General features: G+C 38.7%; 1 protein-coding gene across 2 annotated transcripts in view; it reads left to right on the top strand.

The window, feature by feature from the left end:
- Positions 1-22,956, top strand: part of SNX27 (sorting nexin 27) — a 66,167-nt gene that overhangs the window by 661 nt on the left and 42,550 nt on the right. The window lies entirely within an intron of this gene.

Raw genomic sequence — 22,956 nt, 5'->3', positions numbered from 1 at the left:
CTCCCTGTAACTAGCTTATGTCCCTGCGCCCCCGCCGCTTTACCCCTGCCCCCATTCTTTCGCCTTCTTTTCTGCTCTTCCCCCCTGAGCATGCTGCTTTCTGCCGCTCGCTGACAGTGTCTCCTTTTCTGACCCGGCCCCTGTCGTGTCCTCCCCAAGTTTTCCAGCATCATAGTTTCTTGTTCTCCACTACTGCTGGCCGCCCCTGTGGACCTCCCCTCTGTCCCCTAGACCAAGTAGGCGGGACCTCTGGTCGGCTCCCACTTTTCCCCTGGGAACAGCACCCTTCCGCTGCACTCCTTTTTCTTTCCTTAGATACCCTCTCCCTTTGGTTACGCACCCCCTGCATTTTTCTACCCTGCCGTGTGTCCCTTTCCTCCCCTCCCTCTTGGATGCACGCTCCCAAGAGTGTACCTCCTTTTCTGACCCTGGCTCGCATGCCCTTGTTTTGGTTGTGGTTGTGGGGGAGGGTGTCTTGGACACGGTCGTTTCTTTTCCGTATTACACCAGGATTTTGAATCTAGAGTCTCCCATCACTACATCCCTCGGAGAGCGTCCCTGTTCTGGCTCCCCATCTTCACTCCTGCTCGCTCCATGCTCCTACTAAAAGTCAGTTTACGGTGAAGCTCTCCTTCCTTCTCACTTCCCCCAAACTATGCCCCTCTCTGGCATGTCTTTCCATCCTCTCTCCTGCTCTATCCTCTTGTGATCCCGCGCTTGACTTTATCCTGTTCTTTCCCTCCTCCAGGCTGCTTTCCCTTCTCTTTTTAGGCCCCTTCTGCTGCTGCAACCCATCCTCTTCCCTGCTGCAGCCCCTCCCCCCTCACACTCCATCCTCGCTTCCCCACCGCATCCCTATAAAGCTCCAGCCGGATGCCGCCTTTCTTGCAGTTTCCTCGCAGACCCGCTCCACCCTTTTATCCAGGTGTTGTGGCTTTGTACTTTGTACTTTGTATTAAAATTCGTTTGGTGATTGCGGGTGGACTGGTGGGGGGTTTACTCTCTCATTATCAACATTCTCCTCAGCAGTCCTCAGTCCTGGATCTCTCGCCTTTTTACTGAACCTTGTTTGATTTTCAGACTTTTGCCCTCTCCCTCAGGGCTTGGGCTTGCCCTCATGAAGTCTTTCTCATTTTTTATAAATGTTTTTTAGTTTTAGTTTCCACAACCTCCAGCCTCTCCTTTAGTAAAATGGTAGGTTTGCTTGGTCAGGGTTTCAAAGAGGTTAGTATCTTGAAGATCTGGACCGAAGAGGAATCCACCCCTTATCCACCCCACCTTATGCCCCTTGCCCTTATCCTGGACATTCTTACTCTACAGTATCCACTCATTCTGTTTCCTCTTCTGAAGAAAGAGCGGCTCACTAGAGTAAGTGTTTGGAGCTATTAAACCTTCCGTTTATGCTCTCTTTTTTCATCAGTGCCTGGCATGCTCTTTTCTTATTCTCTGGCAATACGTTCTTAATCCTCGGGCATCTGCGCCTTCAGATAAAGAATGCAGTAGTGACCTTTTGCTTTATACCTGGGCATCTAATTCTTTTCTTTCTAGATGACTCAAAATCTGTGGCTGATGTTTCCTTCTGGTAGAAGCTCTTGGAATTGTCATTTTCCTTTCCCTTTGGAAGTTAACTTTGGATCCAGCTGTTTGTTTATTTTTAAATTTAAAATTGAAGTCTTTATTTAAAATTGTAAATTTCTGATAAAGTTCTAAATCATTTACTCTTTATAAGAGCTAAAGGAACTAAACGAAAATAAATAACTGAGGAAGACTACAGCTAACGTGATCAACCATTTCAAACATATATGTGTATATATATGTGAACATAGTAGCTTTTTGCCTTTATTATGATTCTGCAGCAGAGTCTAGATCTAAATTAGGTACTGGGAGACCTCAGATCTGCTAGGACAAGTAGAAGGACTTGCCTCAGGCCCATGTTCCAGTCCAGGCCCATCCCTCCTTCTAGGGAGAAAACATTGAATTTTCGCACATTCTGGTGGTGACTGGAGAACTTTGTCTTAAAAGAGACAAGAAAGTGGGCAGGGCAAAATAATCCTCTTTGCTTAGAGAACCTTTCTTTGGAAGGCGGTGGTGATCAGACGTCTTACTGGCAGTGGTTTCTCACCTTCCAACTATTTTGATTTCCAAATTCTGTGAAGCTTCTCTGCTACTGGAGTGGAAATGGTGATAGTTGCAACAGAGAGTCAAGCAAGTTAGCAAGTTCTCTGAGACCTCAGTTCTAGAGTCTCTTCCCTTCTCCAAAGTCTCCATTATCTCCTTAGGTTTTCAAGTGAGAGGAAGAAATCAGAGGTCAAACAGACATGATTCTTGAGGGATATATGTGCCTGCTACTTGTTTTGCTTTTGGTTAGGTTGATGCTAATTTTCATAAAGCATTCTTTAGACAGCACTCCTTAGAGCTTTTCTCTTGTCTCCCATCCAAGTTCCTTAAGTTAACTTCTCTGTTGTCCCAGGAAAGTTTTCATGTTGATGAAGTGCCAAGTGGGGTCAGGATTAGGCACAGGTAGATTATTATTGTGTAGACATAGTTTGTAAGAAGTCATAGGTGCATGTCTGGACCTTGATAATTGCTGTTTGAGATTTGTCCCTATTTTAGATGTTTTCCTTCTGTACAGATTATTCCAGTTTTCATATGTTGCAGTTGTTTGGATAACTGATAGAGGTGTGAGGTGTGAAAAAAGACTGCAACTTTGAGATTTAAGGGATGAAAGGCTTGGACAAAAGGAAGAACATCAATTTCTTTGGTACTAGAGTATGAACAAGCCCTCTGGGCTCTAAATTTTATTGCAGATGGTAAGATTTCTACTAGCAATGTTAGTCTCCACCTTGTAATTTTTCCCAGTGTAGCATATATTGAATGTCTTCCCTTTGATCTCTGTATACCTGGAGGGATACTTTGAATAAATAGAACCAAAATAAATATATCTTCGCACTAATTATATAGTATGTGAAGTAACATTTGATTTCAGGTTAATTTTCTTAAGGTTAAAGTAGGAGTCTAAGGACTCCTGACTGATTTCTTGGAGGTGACCTTAGGAGAGTTTAAACATACAGTGGATATGGTTGTGGTACCATCATATTTTTGAGGAATTATATTTGTCTTTTGGCTAGTTTGGTATTTGGGTAGTGTGCTCTTTTATAAGATAAAGATTGGTTTGTATGCATTCAAAATCATGATTATATTCATGCCGGGTAGAGTATATGCCTTCCCTCTTGATAGCTACAAGATAATATTCCCATCACCTTCCCCTTGTTAAAGTTAAACCATAAGAAAAATTGAAGCTATAGCGGGGCCTGGGTGGCTAGGTTGGTTGAGCATCCAACTCCTGATCCTAGGGTCCTGGGTGGGATCAAGCCCTGAATAGGGCTCCACATTGGGCGTGGAGCTTGCGTAAAATTCTCTCTCTCTCCTGCTCCCTCTACCCCTCCCCTTCTCTCTCTCTCTCTCAAAAAAAAAAAAAAGAAAATTGAAGTTATATGTATCTATATAAATTTGTTTATTTGGAGTTAATTTTAATAATTTAGGGATATCTCATGGGCATTCTTTTTCCTTTTTTTTTTTTTTTTTTGGTGGGTGGGGCTTCATTTTATGTGAAAGTTTGGATTAAAAAGAGGTTGGTGCCACAAGAAGTATTTTTATGAGTTAAGTGTGAGTCATTTAATGTTGACTGCTAAGTACCTTCCCAGGATCTGCTTTCTTATTTGTAGCTGACTTCTATTTGGCCCAGAGTTTCCAGATAGATTTTGGAAATAGTGTTTGAAATCATGGTTGTTAATCAAAAGAAAATTTTGTGGTAGTGATTCTTGAGCTTTAGTGAGCATAGGAATCACTAGGTGTGCTTGTCAAAAGTGTAGTAGATTCTTGGGCTCACCCTTTAAGGGTTTTGTATGGTTCAGTAGGTCTTGCATGGGGCCTAGAAGTGTTTATTTTTTACTCCCTTTGCCAGGCAGGTGTGGGTAATACAACCCACATACCCAGCCCAGACCTGGATGACACTACAGGTTCTAGGCCTTGAATTCTTGTTTCATTTTATTTTCGTGATTATACTGAGAGTTATGAACAAAGACTGTACTAATGGTGATTTGTTAGGCTCCTGAATTCCAGCCCATAGAAAATCAGTTAAGTAAGATAGTGGACTATTACATCTGCTCATCTAGACTTCATTGAATCTTTCTAAATGTTGTAGTAAAGATGGGTGATGAAGAGGTAAAACAAGTTAATAAAATCATTATATCACTTTGCACTTCATGTAGTGTGTTTGCATAGTGTGTTTACATTTCATCTTAACAATAGCCTTGTGAGATAGGGAAAATACAAATTCCTTGAGGTTGGGGACTGTGTTCATCTATGTTGTTTCCCTAGCCAACATAATGGCACGTAGAGGCTATTATTCAATAAATACTTGCTGAATGAATGTATGAGCATTATCTGTCCCTTTTTTATGAGAGGAAACTGGGTGTTGCACTAATGGGTGTTAACCAGAATTAAATCCAGGTTTTTGAATTTTAAATCTGGTATATTTTCCATTTCTTTGTTTTCTCAGCTATTTTTTTAACTTTTTTTTTTTTTAAGTTTATGTTGAGGGCAAGCGTGAGTGGGGGAGGGTCAGAGAGAGAGAGAGAGAGGGAGAGAGACAATCCCAAGCAGGCTCTGTGCTCAGTGTGGAACCCAGCTTAGGGCTTGATCTCACAACTGTGAGATCATGACCTGAGCTGAAATTATAAGAGTTTTGGCTGCTTAAAAGACTGAGCCACCATAGGGGCGCCTGGGTGGCGCAGTCGGTTAAGCGTCCGACTTCAGCCAGGTCACGATCTCGTGGTCCGTGAGTTCGAGCCCCGCGTCAGGCTCTGAGCTGATGGCTCGGAGCCTGGAGCCTGTCTCCAATTCTGTGTCTCCCTCTCTCTCTGCCCCTCCCCCATTCATGCTCTGTCTCTCTCTGTCCCAAAAATAAAAAAAAAAACAAGAAAAAAACGTTGAAAAAAAAAAAAAAAAGACTGAGCCACCAAGGTGTCGCTGTTTTCTGAGCTATTTTTGACTCTTAGTAGTCAACTATTCTTGACTAAATAGTCACTTAAAATTCAGTCACATCCTTATAAACTTGGATATTAGCTTGAGCTTTGGTTCTATTATTACAAAATATAACTGTCTTATATCTTTATTTACCGTCTCTCTGGTTGTAAAATTGAATGGGTGACGGGGGAACAAAGTGGTTATTCTTTGCCCTTGTTTGTTGCTATCTTTATTGGTTATCAGTGAGGAGAGCCTGACATAATCGTAATTGCAGTCCCAGGACACACTTTTAATTCCCTAGGTAGTTGAGGTAGCAAACAAATAAAACTAAATTTGAAAATACCATTATCTTCCCCTTAGAAATCACTTCCACAACATTGCCGTTACCAGGAACAGACCTGTTGTTTAGTAACATGAAGATGTGTCTAGGTCATATAAATGATTGTGAAGAAGGGTTCAGTCAGCCCCCACTGACTAGTTTGTTCCAGGTGAGGGTTTGTTACCATGCTCTCAAGGATAATTATTTTTTAAGATAAGTTCTGTTGGGAGTGATTCTTAGGATAAGCAAGAGGCTCACTTGACAAGCAGACACTTACAATTTTTGATCACTGCATGGTGCTTTGGGAGCATGATCTGTGGTGAATTTATTCGGTAGATGGTGGCATTTCTGACACTGGATATTGTGGTGGTTTAGGTTAGAGGCATTTAGAATCGTTCTCTTTGACTGCTGTGTAGATGATTTCTGTGCTGCTCTGGCAATCCTGTAAAAAAAAAAAAAACCTATGTATGGGTGGTATGACTCCAGCTCCACGTGTGGAAAAAAATATATAGGCAGTTTAAGTTTGTTCATTTATCTTGAGAGAAAGGGGGTGGGACGAGGGGTAGAGAGATGGGGAGAGAATCCCTAGCAGCCTATGCATGAACCCACGGACTGTGAGATCATGACCAGAGCCAAAAGCAAGATTTGGATGCTTAATCCACAGTTTTAAAATATTTCTTAAAAACGTGCAATTCTCTTGGGGTGGCCTGGGTGGCTCAGTCAGTTAAGCATCTGACTTTGGCTCAGGTCATGATCTCACGGTTCGTGGATTCTGGCCCCGTGTTGGGCTCTGTGCTGAAGCTGAGTCTGGAACCTGCTTCAGATTCTCTATCTCCTCCTCTCTCTGCTCCTCCCCCTCTCATGTTCTGTCTCTCTCTCTCTCTCTCTCTCTCTCTCTCTCTCTTTCAAAAATGAACATTTTATATATATATTTAAAAACTTTCAACTCTCTGTAAGAAATACATTTTATATTAGAACCCAATATAAATACAAAAAAAAAAAATCCATGTGAAACAAGTTTCACTAAACTGTATTTACTGGTATCATGCCTCCTGACAGTTTTTAGTCTGTTCAGTATTTTGGAATTTTTTGTTTTTTGAATGCTGATGGTGAATGAATAGTCATGAATTTCATGACTATTAGGTTATGGTCCATTGTTTGAAAAACAGTAATTTGGGCATCACTTTTCTGATGTTGGCCCACTGATACCACCTCATGTTCAGTCTGGTTCCATAATTAAGCACAAACTATGTGTAAATTACCGTTAGGCTTGTACGAGTCACAGAGTCCCCGCATTCCCTGTAGCAGAGAAGGTACATATAAACAATTTACCGTGTGTAAATCAAAATGAATTAATGGAGATAAAGGAAAAATACAATGGTAGTTTAAAGGGAAAAGTGAATATGCTTGAAATGATTGGTGGGTAGATAGGTCATAGAAGGCATTTAAATGGCGATTGAAGGACAAGTATAATTTCAGTAGGCAGAAAAGGGGGAAGGATTTCATAGGCTGAGGAAACTGTGTGACCAAAGGGAGGAAGGTATGAAAAGTTCTTAGGATAACAAGGAATCTAAAGTTGCTGTTTATCTGTAGACAGTTGTGCTTCAAGTTAGATCAAAAAGGGCTTTGGGGTACCTGGATGGCTCAGTCGGTTGAGCGTCTCACTCTTGATTTCCACTCGGGTCATGGTCTTGTGGTTCATGAGTTGGAGCCCCAAGTCAGGTGGGGAGCCTGCTTGGGATTCTCTGTCTCCCTCTCTCTCTGCCCCGCTCCCCTGCGTGTGTGTTTTTTCTCTTTCTCTAATAAACATTTAAAAAGGGCTCTGAGGGGTGGCTCAATGGGTGGTTAAGCAGTTAAGCGGCTGACTTCATCATAGGTCAGGATCTTGCATCAGGCTCTGTGCTGACAGCTCAGAGCCTGGAGCCTACTTGGGATTCTGTGTCTCCCTCTCTCTCTGCCCCTCCCCCTCTGTCTCTCTCCATCTCAAAAATGAATAGACGTTAAGAAAAAATTTAAAAATAAAAAGAACTTTGAATGCAATGCTACCAAATTTGGATTCTGTTCTGTTTTTGAGATCAGAATATAATATGTGTGTTAATATTTAGGACTCCCTGTGAATTTACTTTTTATTTAATTATTTACCTGAAGAGGGTGACTAACTTTTCCAAGGCCAAAGAGGAAAATCACTATTAGAATTCGAAGAATTTCAGAGCATCTAGTCTCTTGGGCTGTCTTGTACTATATAAAGAAGGGAACAAAGAACAACTAAGCTCTTAACACCCAGAGCTGGGAACAGCTGATGAGGAGCTGGTTGCCTTTATTTTGTGTATGTTTTACCTCACAATCTAGCTCCTTGAATATCCACTTCTCTTTCAAGTGTTAAGTGAGTATACATACTGTTGTGTTTATAGTTGATAAGTGATCGTTATATGCTGGAGGTCCAATGTGCTCTGCCCTGCTTATGGTGTTTGAAGATACCTCCTTTAATTTAAATCTTTTGTTTCTGTATATAGCATATTGTTGGGAGTTGAGGAGACTGAAGACAGACAGGTAACTTAACATAATACAAAGGTTTATACCTGTTGTCTGCCTTCAGAATGAAAATTCATACAAAGACTTTTTTTTTTTTTTTTTTTTTTTTAAGGAGGTGGGGAAGGGGTAGAGAGAGAGGAAGAGAGAAAGAATCCCAAGCAGACTCCTCACTGTCTGTGGAGGAACCTGACACGGGGCTCAAACTCGCAAACGAGGGAGATAATAACCTGAGCCGACGTTAAGAGTCAGACGTTTAACCTACTGAGCCATGTAGGTGCCCCTACAGAGACACTTAAAAAGTGTCTTTTTGCTTTCAGTAATGCGAGGGGTACTTCAGGATTAAATTGTGTGGTATTGTATTAGCCATATGCTAGGTGGTATGTGTGTAGTCTCTTGTTTATTATTCAGTGCTCCCTGCTAACCAAGTAAGGGTTGAGATAGTTGAGAAAATACACCTGTCTACAAGGTATTAAAGTTGCAGAGTAAGGAACTATATTTGAGTATTCTTATGTGTACTTCCTTCCACGAACTTCCGTTGTTATGAAAGCATCTTTTAAATGATTTATTTTTGCTCAAGCCATCAGACCTCAGAGCAAAGCTAGACTGACAGATCTATGTATTCTGTGGACTTGAAACACAAGTAATCAGTTTACTTCTCTTTGGAAAACTACAGAGTGTCTGCAGAGAGTCAGCTGCTTGTGGATATTCTCCCAGCTGTGCTCAAGCAACTGATTACTCCTAGACAACCATTCAGGACAAACCAGGAAGTTATCTCCCTGCTGCACGGCCAGGACCGCAGTACTTTTATATTTTTAGGTCTGTCTAGTTTAGTTTGTTCATTTAGCATGTTTTAAAAATTGGGAGATTGAAGCGCCTGGGTGGCTCAGTTGGTTAAGGGTCCAACTTCGGCTCAGGTCATGATCTCATGGTTCATGAGTTTGAGCCCAGTCTTGGGCTCTGTGCTAACAGCTCAGAGCCTGGAGCCTGCTTCAGATTCTGTGTCTCCCTCTCTCTCTGCCCCTCCCCCACTCATGCTCTGTCTCTCAAAAATAAATACATGTTAAAAAAAAATTTTTTTAAATGGGAGATTGATTAAATTAATTTTTGGTGATCTTGGAAAATGTGAAAGTTTTGGAAACTTCTACTTCTTTTGCTGATCAGTTTAATCATCTATAAAGTTTGTAACTTATAAAGTGTGTAGTTTGTTTACTGAATGCACCATGGGTTATTGGAATTTTTTTAACCCAGTATTTTGGTAGGGTTAAAAACTACTTTTTGGATCTGTTTTCTAAAGATGTAACCTGCATCTGTCTTTACTTGGAAACAGCAATGACTTTTGTTCTATAGCTGGTATTTTGAATCTAAGTAAGTGTGACACTTTTACGAGTTATGTGCTGTTGATTACTTTAGATTTCCCTGCCATACCCAATTGTCCTTTATGTTGCTGATTAGAAAAGGTTTTACTGTACCTTTCTTCTTGTTCAATGTGTTGAAATAGACCACAGTTTACAGAAGCTGTAGTCTGTGTTCCTCAGCTTCCAAAAGACATTGCCCACAATTAATTTGAATTAAAGAGTGTTATTTGACTGCTAAAGGGCTATATCCCTTCAAAAGTATATCTTTTAATAACTAAATGTTGTTGTTGTTACTAATTTTTAAAGGCTGTCATAGGTGAAGGTATTTTGAGCCTTTTTTTCCCCAGTAGTGATAGATTTACACTTTTGTTTGTGCACTCATGTATAGTACCTCTTGAGAGTAATTGAATATTTAGGAGATAAATATTGGGATTCAGGGTGCAGGCTGTTACCCTAGAACAGATCACAGGAGGAGTCATGTGGAGTCATGCTTTAAAACACATTATGTAGTAATCCAGAAATAGTCATGAAATAGAACTTAAAAAAATTAAGATTCCATCTTTGGTAATTTATGTCACTTGCAAACTAAGGTTGTTGATAAAGCTGGTGGATTTTATTCTTTAATTAACTTTCATTGTGATCAGTATACCAAATTAAAAACATCTGGGTGTGGCATTTAACTTTGCCATGTAGGCAGTGGTTCAAAATATAGCAGATCTCAAACTCTTGAGTTGGTGTTGGAAATGATTTAGGACTAATTATGTTTGTTTTCTGGTGTATAACTGAGGGAGAAGTTCTCAGCAATAGTGTACTGAGGAGGCTGTCAGGCTAGAGAAACTAGTAGCTTTCTTACCCCTAACATTCATCATCCCACAGCATAAAGAAGTAACCCATTTTCACATCCAGCCTTACATTTCAAGAGAACCATGAGTTGCTACTTGTTGATCATATGTTTAAAGACAAAAATTGAAAAACAAAATCCTATCAAAATAAGTCAATGTTGTATATAGTTTTAGTATCAGAACTTCCTTTAATACCTTATTGGTAATTCATATCTGTCATGTGAAGGAACCTATTGTGCTTAAATTTTTTCATACCAAGTGTGGTGCATTTAGTTTTCATGAGATGAAACAGTGTAATTACAATAGATTATTCCCAGAATTCACATGAAATATAGACTTGCTTTTTAAATGTCAGCATGTTTATTTCTTACTCCTTCTAACCTCATTTGCTATCCTTGGAGTCAGTGTTTATATTTTAAAAAATTAATAAAAACAATTTACTTTTATTTTCAACATATTTGAATAAAAGAAAACATAGCCCCACTTTGAAATTGCTTACATAATTGAATGCCATATTTTACTCTTAAGCATTATTTTTATTACCTCCTATAATAGAAAACAAAATGATCACTAATACTAAAACTTGAAAAATGTAGAGCTTGCATAATGGTTTTAGTACTTCCCCCTGAACACTGAAACCAATGTAAAAGTTAAAAATAAGGAGTGCATGGAGGAAAACCATTATTGAATGTTTTTTGTGCTAGCCTTAATGATGTTTTTTCATTCATTCAGGGAAAAAATTTAATGAGCGCTTCCTACCTGATGAACACGGGATTAGACGTGGATAGAAAGCTAAATAACATGTAGTCTTTGCCTTTAGGAAATTTATGGTATGGTGGGGAATGGGAAGATTAACAGTTTGTTGTTGGAGTAAACCATGGGAGGGCCAAGGAAATAAAGATGGTACCTGCCTGGACTGGGGTTGGCAGGGGAGGAAGGATAGAAGCCTCAGGTCATTTCTTAAGCCCAGTTGACCTGAAGTCTCAACCTTCCTCTCCTCTTCTAGTCTACCAATGGGATGAACAATTATCCTTAAATCCCCCTAGGTACTTTTCTGCCCTTAGTTATCTAAGTTAGTAAATGCAAGTGCCCAGGAAACTTGTGCATTTTAGCAGAAGTCTCCCAGACAAAATGTACTAAAACTATAAGGATTATGTAATTTATCACCCAAACCAAGGCACTTGAAAATGAAAGAGGACTTAATTATTCCAGGACAACAGATATAAACTAGGTGTGTCTTAGCAACCTAGAACACAGGTCTATAGCCTAAATGATTTAAATATAGGAGGTTGGGTTTTTTGTTTTTTTTTTTTAATGTTTTATTTAATTTTGAGACAGAGAGAGACAGAGCATGAATGGGGGGAGGGTCAGAGAGAGAGAGGGAGACGCAAAATCCGAAGCAGGCTCCAGGTTCTGAGCTGTCAGCACAGAACCCGACGCGGGGCTTGAACTCACAGACCACGAGATCATGACCTGAGCCGACTGAGCTACCCAGGCGCCCCTGGGTTTTTTTTTTTTTTTAATGTTATTTATTTTTAAGAGAGAGAGGATGGAGGAGGAGTGGAGAAAAGGAGACAAAGGATCTGAAGCGGGCTCTGCACTGACAGTGGAGAGCCCCACACGGGGCTCGAACTCAAAAACCGTGAGATCATGACCTGAGCTGAAGTTGGACGCTTGACCGACTGAGCCACCCACCCAGGCACCCCTGGAAGGCTGTTTTATTTTTATTTTTATTTATTTTTATTTAAAAATTTTTTTTAAATATATGAAATTTATTGTCAAATTGGTTTCCATACAACACCCAGTGCTCATCCCAAAAGATGCCCTCTTCAATACCCATCACCCACCCTCCCCTCCCTCCTACCCCCCATCAGCCCTCAGTTTATTCTCAGTTTTTAAGTGCTTTGGCTCTCTCCCACTCTAACCTCTCTTTTTTTTTTCCTCTGGAAGCCTGTTTTAAAATAAGACTGGGGTTCTGTTAAGGAGGGAAATGAACAAGTTTGTTTGTATTCTTGGGGACTAGTGGTTACATAGGCCTTACATGTAATTATTGAATAACAATGAGCTTTTTTCGAATAGCTTGATTGTAATTTTATACTTTACTTTAAAAATACTTTAAAAATATCTTAAAGCCTTTTTATACTTTTTTCAAAAATAAATCTACTTGCATAGATAATATTTGTATACTGAATTGCCTTGAATTAGAAAGTTTGAGGAATCTGTTACTTCTTCCCAAGTAATAAGCCCTTATTACTTCTGGCAGGAGGTATTAAGGTTGAAATACATGTGAGCCTTATTTGTACTTTTCCTGCCTCGGACAGTATTCTCTGTGAATAGAACACCCAGCTAAGGGTGAAGAGTCCAGTTGATGATAAGCAGCTTATTTGACAAGGTACTTATTATTTTTTCTCTCTTTGGGAAGATCAGACGTGATTGACATACTTCTCTGTTTCTCAACTTTGTCAGAGCCATATTTTATTGTTATTAATATTCTCTTTTGCCCAGTGTTAAAATTCCTGGATATTAGTGCTTGAAAATGTTGGTATAAATATTGAATTCTGCTTTTGATACTTAATACACCAAGGAATTTGTGAGCTAGGGCTTTGCATAGAATGCTGGAAATCATTTAATTTGGTTTACATGTAGTTGACATTTTTTGTTTTTTCCCCTCATCAACCAAAGATAAGCTTAGAACAAGAGAGACAGGGAGAGAGAGAATCCCAAGCAGGCTCCCTGCTGCCAGTATGGAGCCCAACAAGGGTCTCGATCCCATGAACCATGAGATCATGACCTGAGCCGAAATCAGTAGTCGGATACTCAAATGACTGAGCCACCCAGGCTCCCCATGGTGAGGTTTTTTGTTTGTTTGTTTTTTGCTTTTTTTGTTTTTGGCTATAGTTTGAGGCCAGACATTTTACTTTTAATATTTTCTTTTCCTAGTAACAAATAATTTGTCAGAATTATTATATTACATGATAATGCTCTTAAAAATCAAGAAGAGGGGCACCTGGGTGGCTCAGTCGGTTAAGCGGCTGACTTCGGCTCAGGTCATGATCTCGCGGTCCGTGAGTTCGAGCCCCGCGTCCGGCTCTGTGCAGACAGCTCAGAGCCTGGAGCCTGTTTCGGATTCTGTGTCTCCCTCTCTCTGACCCTCCCCATTCATGCTCTGTCTCTCTCTGTCTCAAAAATAAATAAACGTTAAAAAAAAAAAATTAAAAAAAAATCAAGAAGAAAAAGCAAATTGATTGTAATTTTGAGACCTTGATGTAGTTTTCTGCTCAGTTATATTCAGTGATTGTTCAGGCTGGAAAATGGTTACATTAAATCCTAACTGAGGAGAGGAAAGATAGTTTTTGTTTTTGTTTTTCTAATTGATGAACAGGGAAAGAAATAGGGACTCTTGAAATTATTTTGTGAATCTAGCTTCCTAAGTGGAAATAAAATACTGTTTAACTCTTTTAAGCTGTGGCATTTTTTTTCTAGCTTTTTAAAATCATTATTTTTTTAAGTAATCTTTACGCCCAATGTGGGGCCCAGACTTACAACCCCAAGATGAAGAGTTGCATGCATACTGACTGACCCAACCAGGCACCCCTAAGGTGTAGCATTTTTTTGATTTGAAGATTTCATATCTTGGTTTGATTTTCATGACAGAAATAGAATAGCACACTCCATCTTGTTATTGAATTATTTACTAAGGAGTCATGATAGAGTTCTAGTCTTCTGATCTGGAATTTCAGTGTTTGACATCTAAGGTCAGATCCACTTTTACGTATATTTTTTTGAGATTTCGTTCTTGATTTTCAAAATTTAAAACATTTAGTTGTTTTTCTGTTTTAAAGTAGTTTTAGTTTCACAGCAAAACTGGAACAGATTCAGAGACTTCTATATACCTCCTACCCCATACATGTATAGCCTCCCCCATTATAAACATCCCCCACCACAGGGGCTCATTTATTATAATTGATGAACCTACATTGATACGTCATTGTCACCCAGAGGCCATAGTTTACCTTAGGTACATCCTTGGTATTGTACATTCTTTGGGTTTGGACAAATTTTAATGACCTGTATCCACCATTATAGTACACAGAGTAGTTTCACTGCCCTAAAAATCCTCTATGCTCTGCTTATTCATTCCTCTCTTCCCCTGAGCCCTGGTGACTACTGACCTTTTTACCTTTCTCCATAGTTTTGCCTCTTCCAGAATGTCACATAGTTGGAATCATAAAGTGTTTAGCCTTTTTAGGCTGTCTTCTTTCAGTTAGTAATATACATTTAAGTTTCCTTCATATCTTTTCATGGCTTGATGTTCATTTCTTTCTAGTGCTGAATAATATTCCATTGTGCGGGGAGGCACCTGGGTGGCTCAGTTGGTTAAGTGTCCAACTCTTGTTTTTGGCCCAGGTCATAATCTCACAGTTTGTGAGTTTGAGCCTTGTGTTGGGCTCTGCACTGACAGCATGGAGCCTGTTTGGGATTCTCTCTCTCTCTCTCTCTCTGTCTCTCTCTCTCTCTCTGTCTCTCTCTCTCTCTGTCTCTCTCTCTCTCTCTCTCTCTCTCTCTGTGCCTCCCCGGCTCATGCTCTCTGTCTTTCAAAAATAAACTTTAATATTCCATTGTCTGGGTTTATCCATTCCTCTACTGAAGGATATTTGGTTGTTTCTCAGTTTTTGGTAATTATGAATAAAAATTCTGTAAACATCTGTTTATAGGTTTTTGTGTAGACATAAATTTTCTTTTTTTAAAAACTTTTTTAAACCTTTTTTTATTATTTATTTTTGAAAGACAGAGACAGAGCATGAGAGCGGGGGAGGGACAGAGAGAGAGAGGGAAACACAGAATCTGAAGCAGGCTGCAGGCTCTGAGCTGTCAGCTCAGAGCCGGACACATGGCTCGAACCCACGAAACCATGAGATCATGATCTCAGCCAAAGTTGGACGCTTAACCGACTGAGCCACCCAGGCGCCCCATAAATTTTCAACTCCTTTAGGTAAATACCAAGGAGCACAATTACTAAATCAGGTGGTAAGAGTATGTTAGTTTTGTAAGAAACTGCCAAACTGTCTTCCAAAGTGGCTGTGCCATTTTGCATTCCCACCAACAATAAAGGAGTGTTTTTCTTAATACATATCCTTGCCATCATTTGGTGCTGTTAGTGGTCTGTCTGGATTTTGGTCATTCTAATAGGTATGTGGTGGTATAAAATTCATTCTTTAGATTATAAAAGGATTGTAAATAGGTTAGAGAAAATTTGGAGATTAAAGAAAAGAAAAAAAATTCCCGTCATCTTATCATACTAACATACCTACTTTTGGTATTTTGTCTGTCTTTTATTTATGCATTTTTTATGAAGTTGAAATCATACCGTTATATACAATTTGTAATCTCATTTTAAAAGTTAATACTTTATTTTCCAGACAGTTTGATTTACAGAAAAATCAAACAGACATTTCCCTTATATCCTTCCCCCACCTCCACCATATAGTTTCTCCTTTTATGAACATTTTACATGAGTATGGTCCATTTGTTTAAATTAATGATCCAGTGTTGATATGTTATTGCTAACTGGAGCTCATAGTTTATTATTATTCCTTTAGTTTTTACCTAATGTCTTTCTGTTCCAGGATTCCACATTATATTTAGTCATCGTGTCTTTTTAGGCTCATTTTATTTATTTTTATTTTTTTTATTTAAAAAAAAAATGTTTTTTTTTTTTTAACGTTTATTTATTTTTGAGACAGAGAGAGACAGAGCATGAACGGGGGAGGGTCAGAGAGAGGGAGACACAGAATCTGAAACAGGCTCCAGGCTCTGAGCTGTCAGCACAGAGCCCGATGTGGGGCTCGAACTCACGGACCGTGAGATCATGACCTGAGCCGAAGTCGGCCACTTAACCGACTGAGCCACCCAGGTGCCCCATTTTTTAGGCTCATTTTAGCTGCAACAATTTCTGTTTTCTGTTTTTGATGACCTTGACAGTTTTGAGGAGTATTGGTGAGGTATATTATAGGATGCCTGACTATTGGAATTTGCCTGAATTTTCTTTTCTTTTCTTTTCTTTTCTTTTCTTTTCTTTTCTTTTCTTTTCTTTTCTTTTCTTTTCTTTTCTTTTCTTTTCTTTTCTTTTCTTTTCTTTTCTTTTTTTCCCCAAGATTAGACTGGGGGTTTGGTGTCTGGGTGAAGAATATTACAGAGGTAAAGTGCCATTTTCATCAGTTCACATTAAGAGTACATACCATCATTATGATTTGTGATGTTGATCATCTGGCCAAAATTGTGTTTGTCAGGTTTCTATACCGTAACGTTATTCTCATTGCAAGGTTATTCTCATTTCCCTCCCCTACTGTACCCTTTGGATAGGAGTCACACTATGTGCAGTCTACACTTGAGGGGGGGGGGTGATGCTTCCCTCCTTTATAGTATAGTATCTATATAATTTATTTAGAATTCTTCTGCATAGGAGAAGGATGTCTGTTCTCCCCCATGTATTAATTTATTCAGTCATTTATATCATTATGGGCTCCTGGATACTTATTTTATATAATATGGATTATATAATCCAGTGCTGCTCTATTTTGTCCTTCTAATTGTTCCAGCTTTGACCATGGATAGCTCTTTCAGTTGGCTCCTTTACACTTTTGCCATACCCTGCCATACCCCCATTAATGTGCAGGGTTTTTTGTTTTGTTTTTGAGTACTTCTTTACTCTCTGTTATTACAGAAGATGAGCTCTGAGCTCATCTTGTGTATTTCCTGCCTCAGTCCTGAATCAACCATTTCTCCAAGGAGTCCTAGTTCTTTTTATTGGGGGATGGTGTTAGAAACCAAGAGCAGGGTGATAGGTGTTGTCGTTGCTACTGGATGTAGCTTCTTTTTTCCTCCCAGCTGAAAGCAAAAAAAATAAAATAAAAAGTGTGTGTACATTAACTCTTGTGTATACACGTGTCTATAAATATTTCTATATGTAATCATCTTTATATTAAGTTAAACATGAGTTCTTATCGCTGTCTCTAGCTTTACTCCATTTCCATATGGATCTTTTGTTACCCTCCTCTTGCAGATGTGTACATTTCCACTTCAACAATAAGAAGTTTGGCTCCCCACATTCACCGTTCATTTACTTAATTGCTCAACTCCAGTATATATGGAAAGCAATTGTTAAACTCTACCCTGGGAAGCAGTTGTATTGACTAGAGTGTAGTACTTATGTGCAGTCCCTTTTTTGTCTTTATCTTACAGAATTCATTCATTACCTACCCCCTTCGGTGAGGTTGTTTGAAATATATTTGAAATACAGTTAGATTCTCTTGTCACAGTTTGGGATTCTCCCACCCTATTAGTTGATTTCTGAAAAAAAAAAAAAAATGCATACAGTAAGGTTTACTCTTTGTGTTGTAAAGTTCCATAGTTTTTGACAAATGCATAATGTCATGTGCTGTTACAGTGTCATACAAAATAGTTTTACTGCCCTGAAAATCCCCTGCACTTCACTTATTCATCCTTCCCCTCCCTCTAAGCCCTCGGCAACATACTGATCTTGCGTTTTCCAGAATGTCATATAATTGGAGTCATATATATATATATACACAATTAAATAATTACTAAAAGTATATAGCCTTTTCAGATTGGCTTCTTTCCCTTAGCAATATGCATTTAAGGTCTCTCCTCCCACACCATGTCTTTCTGTGACTTGATAGCTCATTTCATTTTATAACTGAATAATATTCCATTGTCTACATGTACCACAGTTTTTTTATCCATTCACTTATAAAAGATAACTTGGTTGCTTTCAGTTTTTGGCAATTATGAATAAAGCTGGTAAAAACACTCATCAGGTTTATTGTGTAAATATAAGCTTTCAACTCAGTTGGGTGCATACCTGGTAGTGTGAATGCTGGATCTTATGGTTAACACTATGTTTAGCTTTTTAAGAAACTGTCAGTATGTCTTCCAGAGTGCCCATACTGTTTTGCATTCTCACTAAACATGAGTTGCTCTTGTATCACATCCTCACCAGCATTTTGTATCATTAGTTTTTTGGATTTTAGTTATTCACATAGGTGTGTAGTGGTACCTTGTTTTGATTTGCAATTCACTAATGATGAATTTTTCATATTTTTTTAATTTTTTTTTTTTTTTTTTTTTTTAAGTAATCTCTTCACCCAGTGTGGGGCTTGAACTCACAACCCGGAGATCAAGAGTCGTGTGCTCTACCGACTGTTGTATATAAAAGAGTTAAGGCACCCCAACTTTTCATACTCTTATTTGCCCTATGTGTATCTTCTTTGGTGAGGTTTCTGTTCATATCTTTTGTCCCAATTTTTATTTGGGTTTTTTTTTTTTGTTGTTAAGAGTTCTTTCTGTATTTTGGATATGAGCGCTTTTTCAGATATGCATTTTCCATATATTTTTTTCCATGCTGTGGCTTGTTTTTCAGTCTCTTAGCAGTATTTTTCACAGAACAAAAGTTTTAATTGTTTTTAATATTTATTTATTTTTGAGAGAGAAAGAAAGAGAGAGACAGAGTGCGAGTCAGGGAGGGCAGAGAGAGAGAGGGAGACACAGACTCTGAAGCAGGTTCCAGGCTCTGATCTGTCAGCACAGAGCCTGACATGGGGCTCAAACTTGTGAACGATGAGATCATGACCTGAGCGAAAGTCAGACACTTAACTGCCTGAGCCACCCAGATGCCCCCAAAGTTTTTAATTTTAGTAAAGGTCAGCCTAGCAATTTTTTCTTTCATAGATCAAGTTTTTATTGTTGTATTTAAAATCTCTTTGCCATACCCTAGATTTTCTTCTATGTTATCTTTTAGAAGTTGCGTTTTATAATCCACTTTTTAACATCAGGTCAAACATGTTTCTAGATTATTTTCTTCATATGTACAATTTTAAATAACTGTTTTGTATTCAATTTGTGCTTTAATTTTCTTAATCATTCATCCCTCTATTGTTGACTTTTTATAAGAAAAAATTTGGAAACAACCTTTTTCTTTGTTTAGGGTTACTTCATTTTTTCTTTCAACATAGACTTGAGAGTGGTCTACATGCCATGGTGAAGTTCTTGCCCTCTTGGAGCTCTTGTTTTGATGTTTTCCTTAGGATAAATTTTCATAATGCCATTTTAGTTGAAAAAAATATGAACATTTTTATAACTTTAGTGCATATTACCAGTGAAATTACTTTCAAAAGCATTTTTACCTATTTACATAGTCATCATCTCATTTTCCATGTAAGTTAACATTAAAAGTAATTGTGATGATAATTTTGCACTTTTTAAGTTGTTGACAAGATTTACAGTTAGAAAAAACTTGGGGCATTTGGGTGTCTCAGTCAGTTGAGCATCTGACTCTTGATTTCTGCTTAAGTCACGATCCCAGGGTCGTGGATCAAGCCCCACATTGGGCTCCTGCTTAAGATTCTCTCTCTCTCCGCCTTTGCTCCTCTCCCCAGCTCGCATTCTTTCTCTCTCTGAAATAAAAAAGAAAATAGAAAAGGCTCAAACATTTTATTTATTTATTTATTTTATTTTATTATTTTTTAAACGTTTATTTATTTTTGAGACAGAGAGAGACAGAGCATGAACAGGGGAGGGCCAGAGAGAGAGGGAGACACAGAATCCGAAGCAGGCTCCAGGCTCTGAGCTGTCAGCACAGAGCCCAACGCGGGGCTGGAACCCACGGAGCGTGAGATCATGACCTGAGCCGAAGTCGGATGCTTAACCGACTGAGCCACCCAGGTGCCCCAAGGCTCAAACATTTTAGAAACCTTTGACCATTTACTTTTCTCTAATTATACTTCTCTTTTCTTATCAATAAATTAGGATAAATAAATTACAATAAAATGTAAGATGAAAATGTTACTATTTCTGAAACAAAATTCCAAAAATTTCTTGGTATTTAGTCATCCAGAATAGTAATTTTGTGTAGACATATCCAAGCTACACTTCTGTGGCTATGTTCATGGCTTATGCATGTTTGAATCTCTTATCTCAAGAGTTTAAAGGCAAAGTACAGCATGAGTGTTAAGATTATTAGTCAATAAAAATATTTTCTGGCTTGATTGTTTGCCTAAGTAAGATAGTAAGAAGGCAGAGTTTGACGAAAAGGAGCCAATCTGGGATGCCTGGCTGGCTCAGTTGGTGGAGCATGTGACCCATGATCACAGGGTTATAAGTTCCAGCCCCACATTGGAGCTTGCTCATAAAAAAAGAAAAAGAAAGAAAGAAAGAAAAAAAAGATGGGCACCTGGGTGGTCCAGTCAGTGAAGCATCTGACTTGACTTTGACTCAGGTCATGATCTCACAGTTGTGAGCCCTGCATCCAGCTCTGCACTGACAGCACTGAGACTGCTTGGGATTCTCTCTCTCTCTCTCTCTCTCTCTCTCTCTCTCTCTCTCTCTCCCCCCCCTCCCCCTTCCTGCTCTCGTTCTCTTTCTCTGTCTCTCTCAAAATAAATAAATTTAAGAAAGAAAGAAAAGTAGCCAATCTAAGCCAGTCAAATGACTGAACTGCAAAATTAGAAAGGACAGATATTCAGATTTCAGTAGAATAGTTCCTTGCTTTTATAGTCTAAGTGTCTAGTATTGCTGTACCCACTAACTGGGCAATTAAGCAGTGAAAAGTCAAAGCAGTGTCCCTCATCTCATGTGTCAAGAGTCTGTTTTTCTCCAACTTGTGAGCCTTCACCCAGTTTCCTAGAAGATATATTGTAGAGAAAATAGGGAGGTTGTTTAAAAACCTTTGTGTAATTGGGGCGCCTTAAGCGCCGACTTCAACTCAGGTCATGATCTCACAGTTTGTGAGTTTGAGCCCCATGTTGGGCTCTTTGCTGACAGCTTGGAGCCTGGAGCCTGCTTTGGATTTTTGTCTCTCTCTCTCTCTCACTCTCACTCTCACTCTCTGCCCCTCCCTCACTTGTGCTCTGTCTCTCTCAAAAATAAAATTAAAAAAACATAAAAAAAAAAAATTATTAGGTATATCTTTATAATGCTGAAAACACAAAGGAAATTTTGGGTATCACCTAGTTACCTAAGAAAACAAAATTTGGTCTTATTTGGATTGTTGGGAGATTTTTGGTAGCCTTTTGTTTCCTCACCTATTATGAAAAATTTCAGACATAGAGAAAAGTTGAAGGAAATGAACAGTGCATATCTCTGCATATGTGCCACCTAGATTTTATAATTAACATTTAGCTCTATTTGTTTAATCATTATCTGATGAAAATGTTTTGATAGTGTGTTTAAGCCATTCCCTTTCTTTCTGGAATAACATACATGAGTAAGACCCTATTGGGCAGAGTTATTTCTGCATGGTGTAGGACTAGGTGGTTCTCTGATGCAGTGGTCTTACGAAGATGATACCCTTCTTGTGATCCCCATCAGCATAGGTTGAGAACTGAGTCATTTATTTTCAAATGAATTCCAGCTGAATTATAATAGTTTTTTTTTAATGTTTGTTTATTTTTGAGAGAGCTCAAGCAGGGCAGAGTATCTCTCTGATACAGCAAGCTCTGTGCTGACAGCAGCGAGCCTGATTCAGGGCTTGAACTCAAGAACTGCTAGATCATGACCTGAGCCAAAGTCAGACACTCTACCACTGAACCGTGCAGGTGCCCATAGATCATGTTATAAAGACAAGAAGAAGAAAGGAAATTGGCGGTGGAAAGGGTTGTGTCATCCGGAGGCTAACATGCTACTAACCTGTTTACCCAGCTGACACAAATACTATCATATAAATAGCTATCGTTTATTTATTTTTTATATATTTTTTAATGTTTATTTTTTTGAGACAGAGCATGAATGGGGAGGGCCAGAGAGAGAGGGAGACACAGAATCTGAATCAGGCTCCAGGCTCTGAGCTATCAGCATGGAGCCCGATGCGGGGCTCGAACTCTCGGACGATGAGATCATGACCTCAGCTGAAGTTGGACACTTAACCAACTGAGCCACCCAGGCGCCCCAATCAATAGCTATCATTTACTTAGTGGTTACCATGTTCTAAGGCTTTATCCCATTTTGGTTCTCACTCTGTTAGCTGTAGGTATTATTAGTGCCATTTTATGAATTAGGAAACTGAGGTTTAGTGAAATTGAATAACTTACCTAATTTCTCATCTGTTAAATGGTACAAGTGGTACCAAACCCAAGTCTGTCTGACTCTAAAACCCATGCTTTGAACCAGAAGTCTACTGCTATAAATTCCCTTTATGGCAGAATTTATTGTTTGCATTTATGTCTTTAGAATTGTCCAAATTGGGCCACACTTAATTTGAGTTTAGTTATAGAGGAATTCTAGTGGAAAAGAGGATGTCATGTAAACATTCTTATGATTGTAAAGGCCTCTTAATTCTTGACGGAGGGCCCTTTTTGAAATTAGTTGTCTAGCATTTTTTACTAACTTCATTTCATTCTCTGAAGAATGAAGGAATTTCCAGCCTTGTATTAAATTGCAACATGTATAGCATTCTTTCTATAGTTGAACCAAATAAACATTAGCAAGTGTGTTTATTTATTTATTATTATTATTTTTTAAATATATGAAATTTATTGTCAAATTGGTTTCCAGCAAGTGTGTTTAGAATGTGAGACTGGTAGTTCATTCCTGTCTTTATTTTTTAATTTATTTTTAAAGAGGTTTTTGGGATGATAGCCAATTTGAAGCTTGGTCTTTCTGATAAAGAAGTGAAAATAGGCAAGTTCCCTGGCTCCTGGAATAAGCCTTACTTCAGTTTCTTTGATGACTTTTGGGCTTGCTTTTGCGAGTGACCCTGGGAACAGTGCATTCTAACTCGAAAACTCAATGGGTGGAGGAAGTGTGTGTTGAGAGCAGTAGTTCTTAACCTTTCTGGAGGTCACATTGCTCCCTTTTGAAGACTTTC

Source organism: Panthera pardus, unplaced genomic scaffold (genome assembly GCF_024362965.1).
Source record: "Panthera pardus isolate Hobbes unplaced genomic scaffold, ASM2436296v1 HiC_scaffold_11, whole genome shotgun sequence".
NCBI lineage: Eukaryota > Metazoa > Chordata > Mammalia > Carnivora > Felidae > Panthera > Panthera pardus.
The sequence above is the reverse complement of the archived record's forward strand: the minus strand, read 5'-3'. Positions and strand labels throughout refer to the sequence as shown.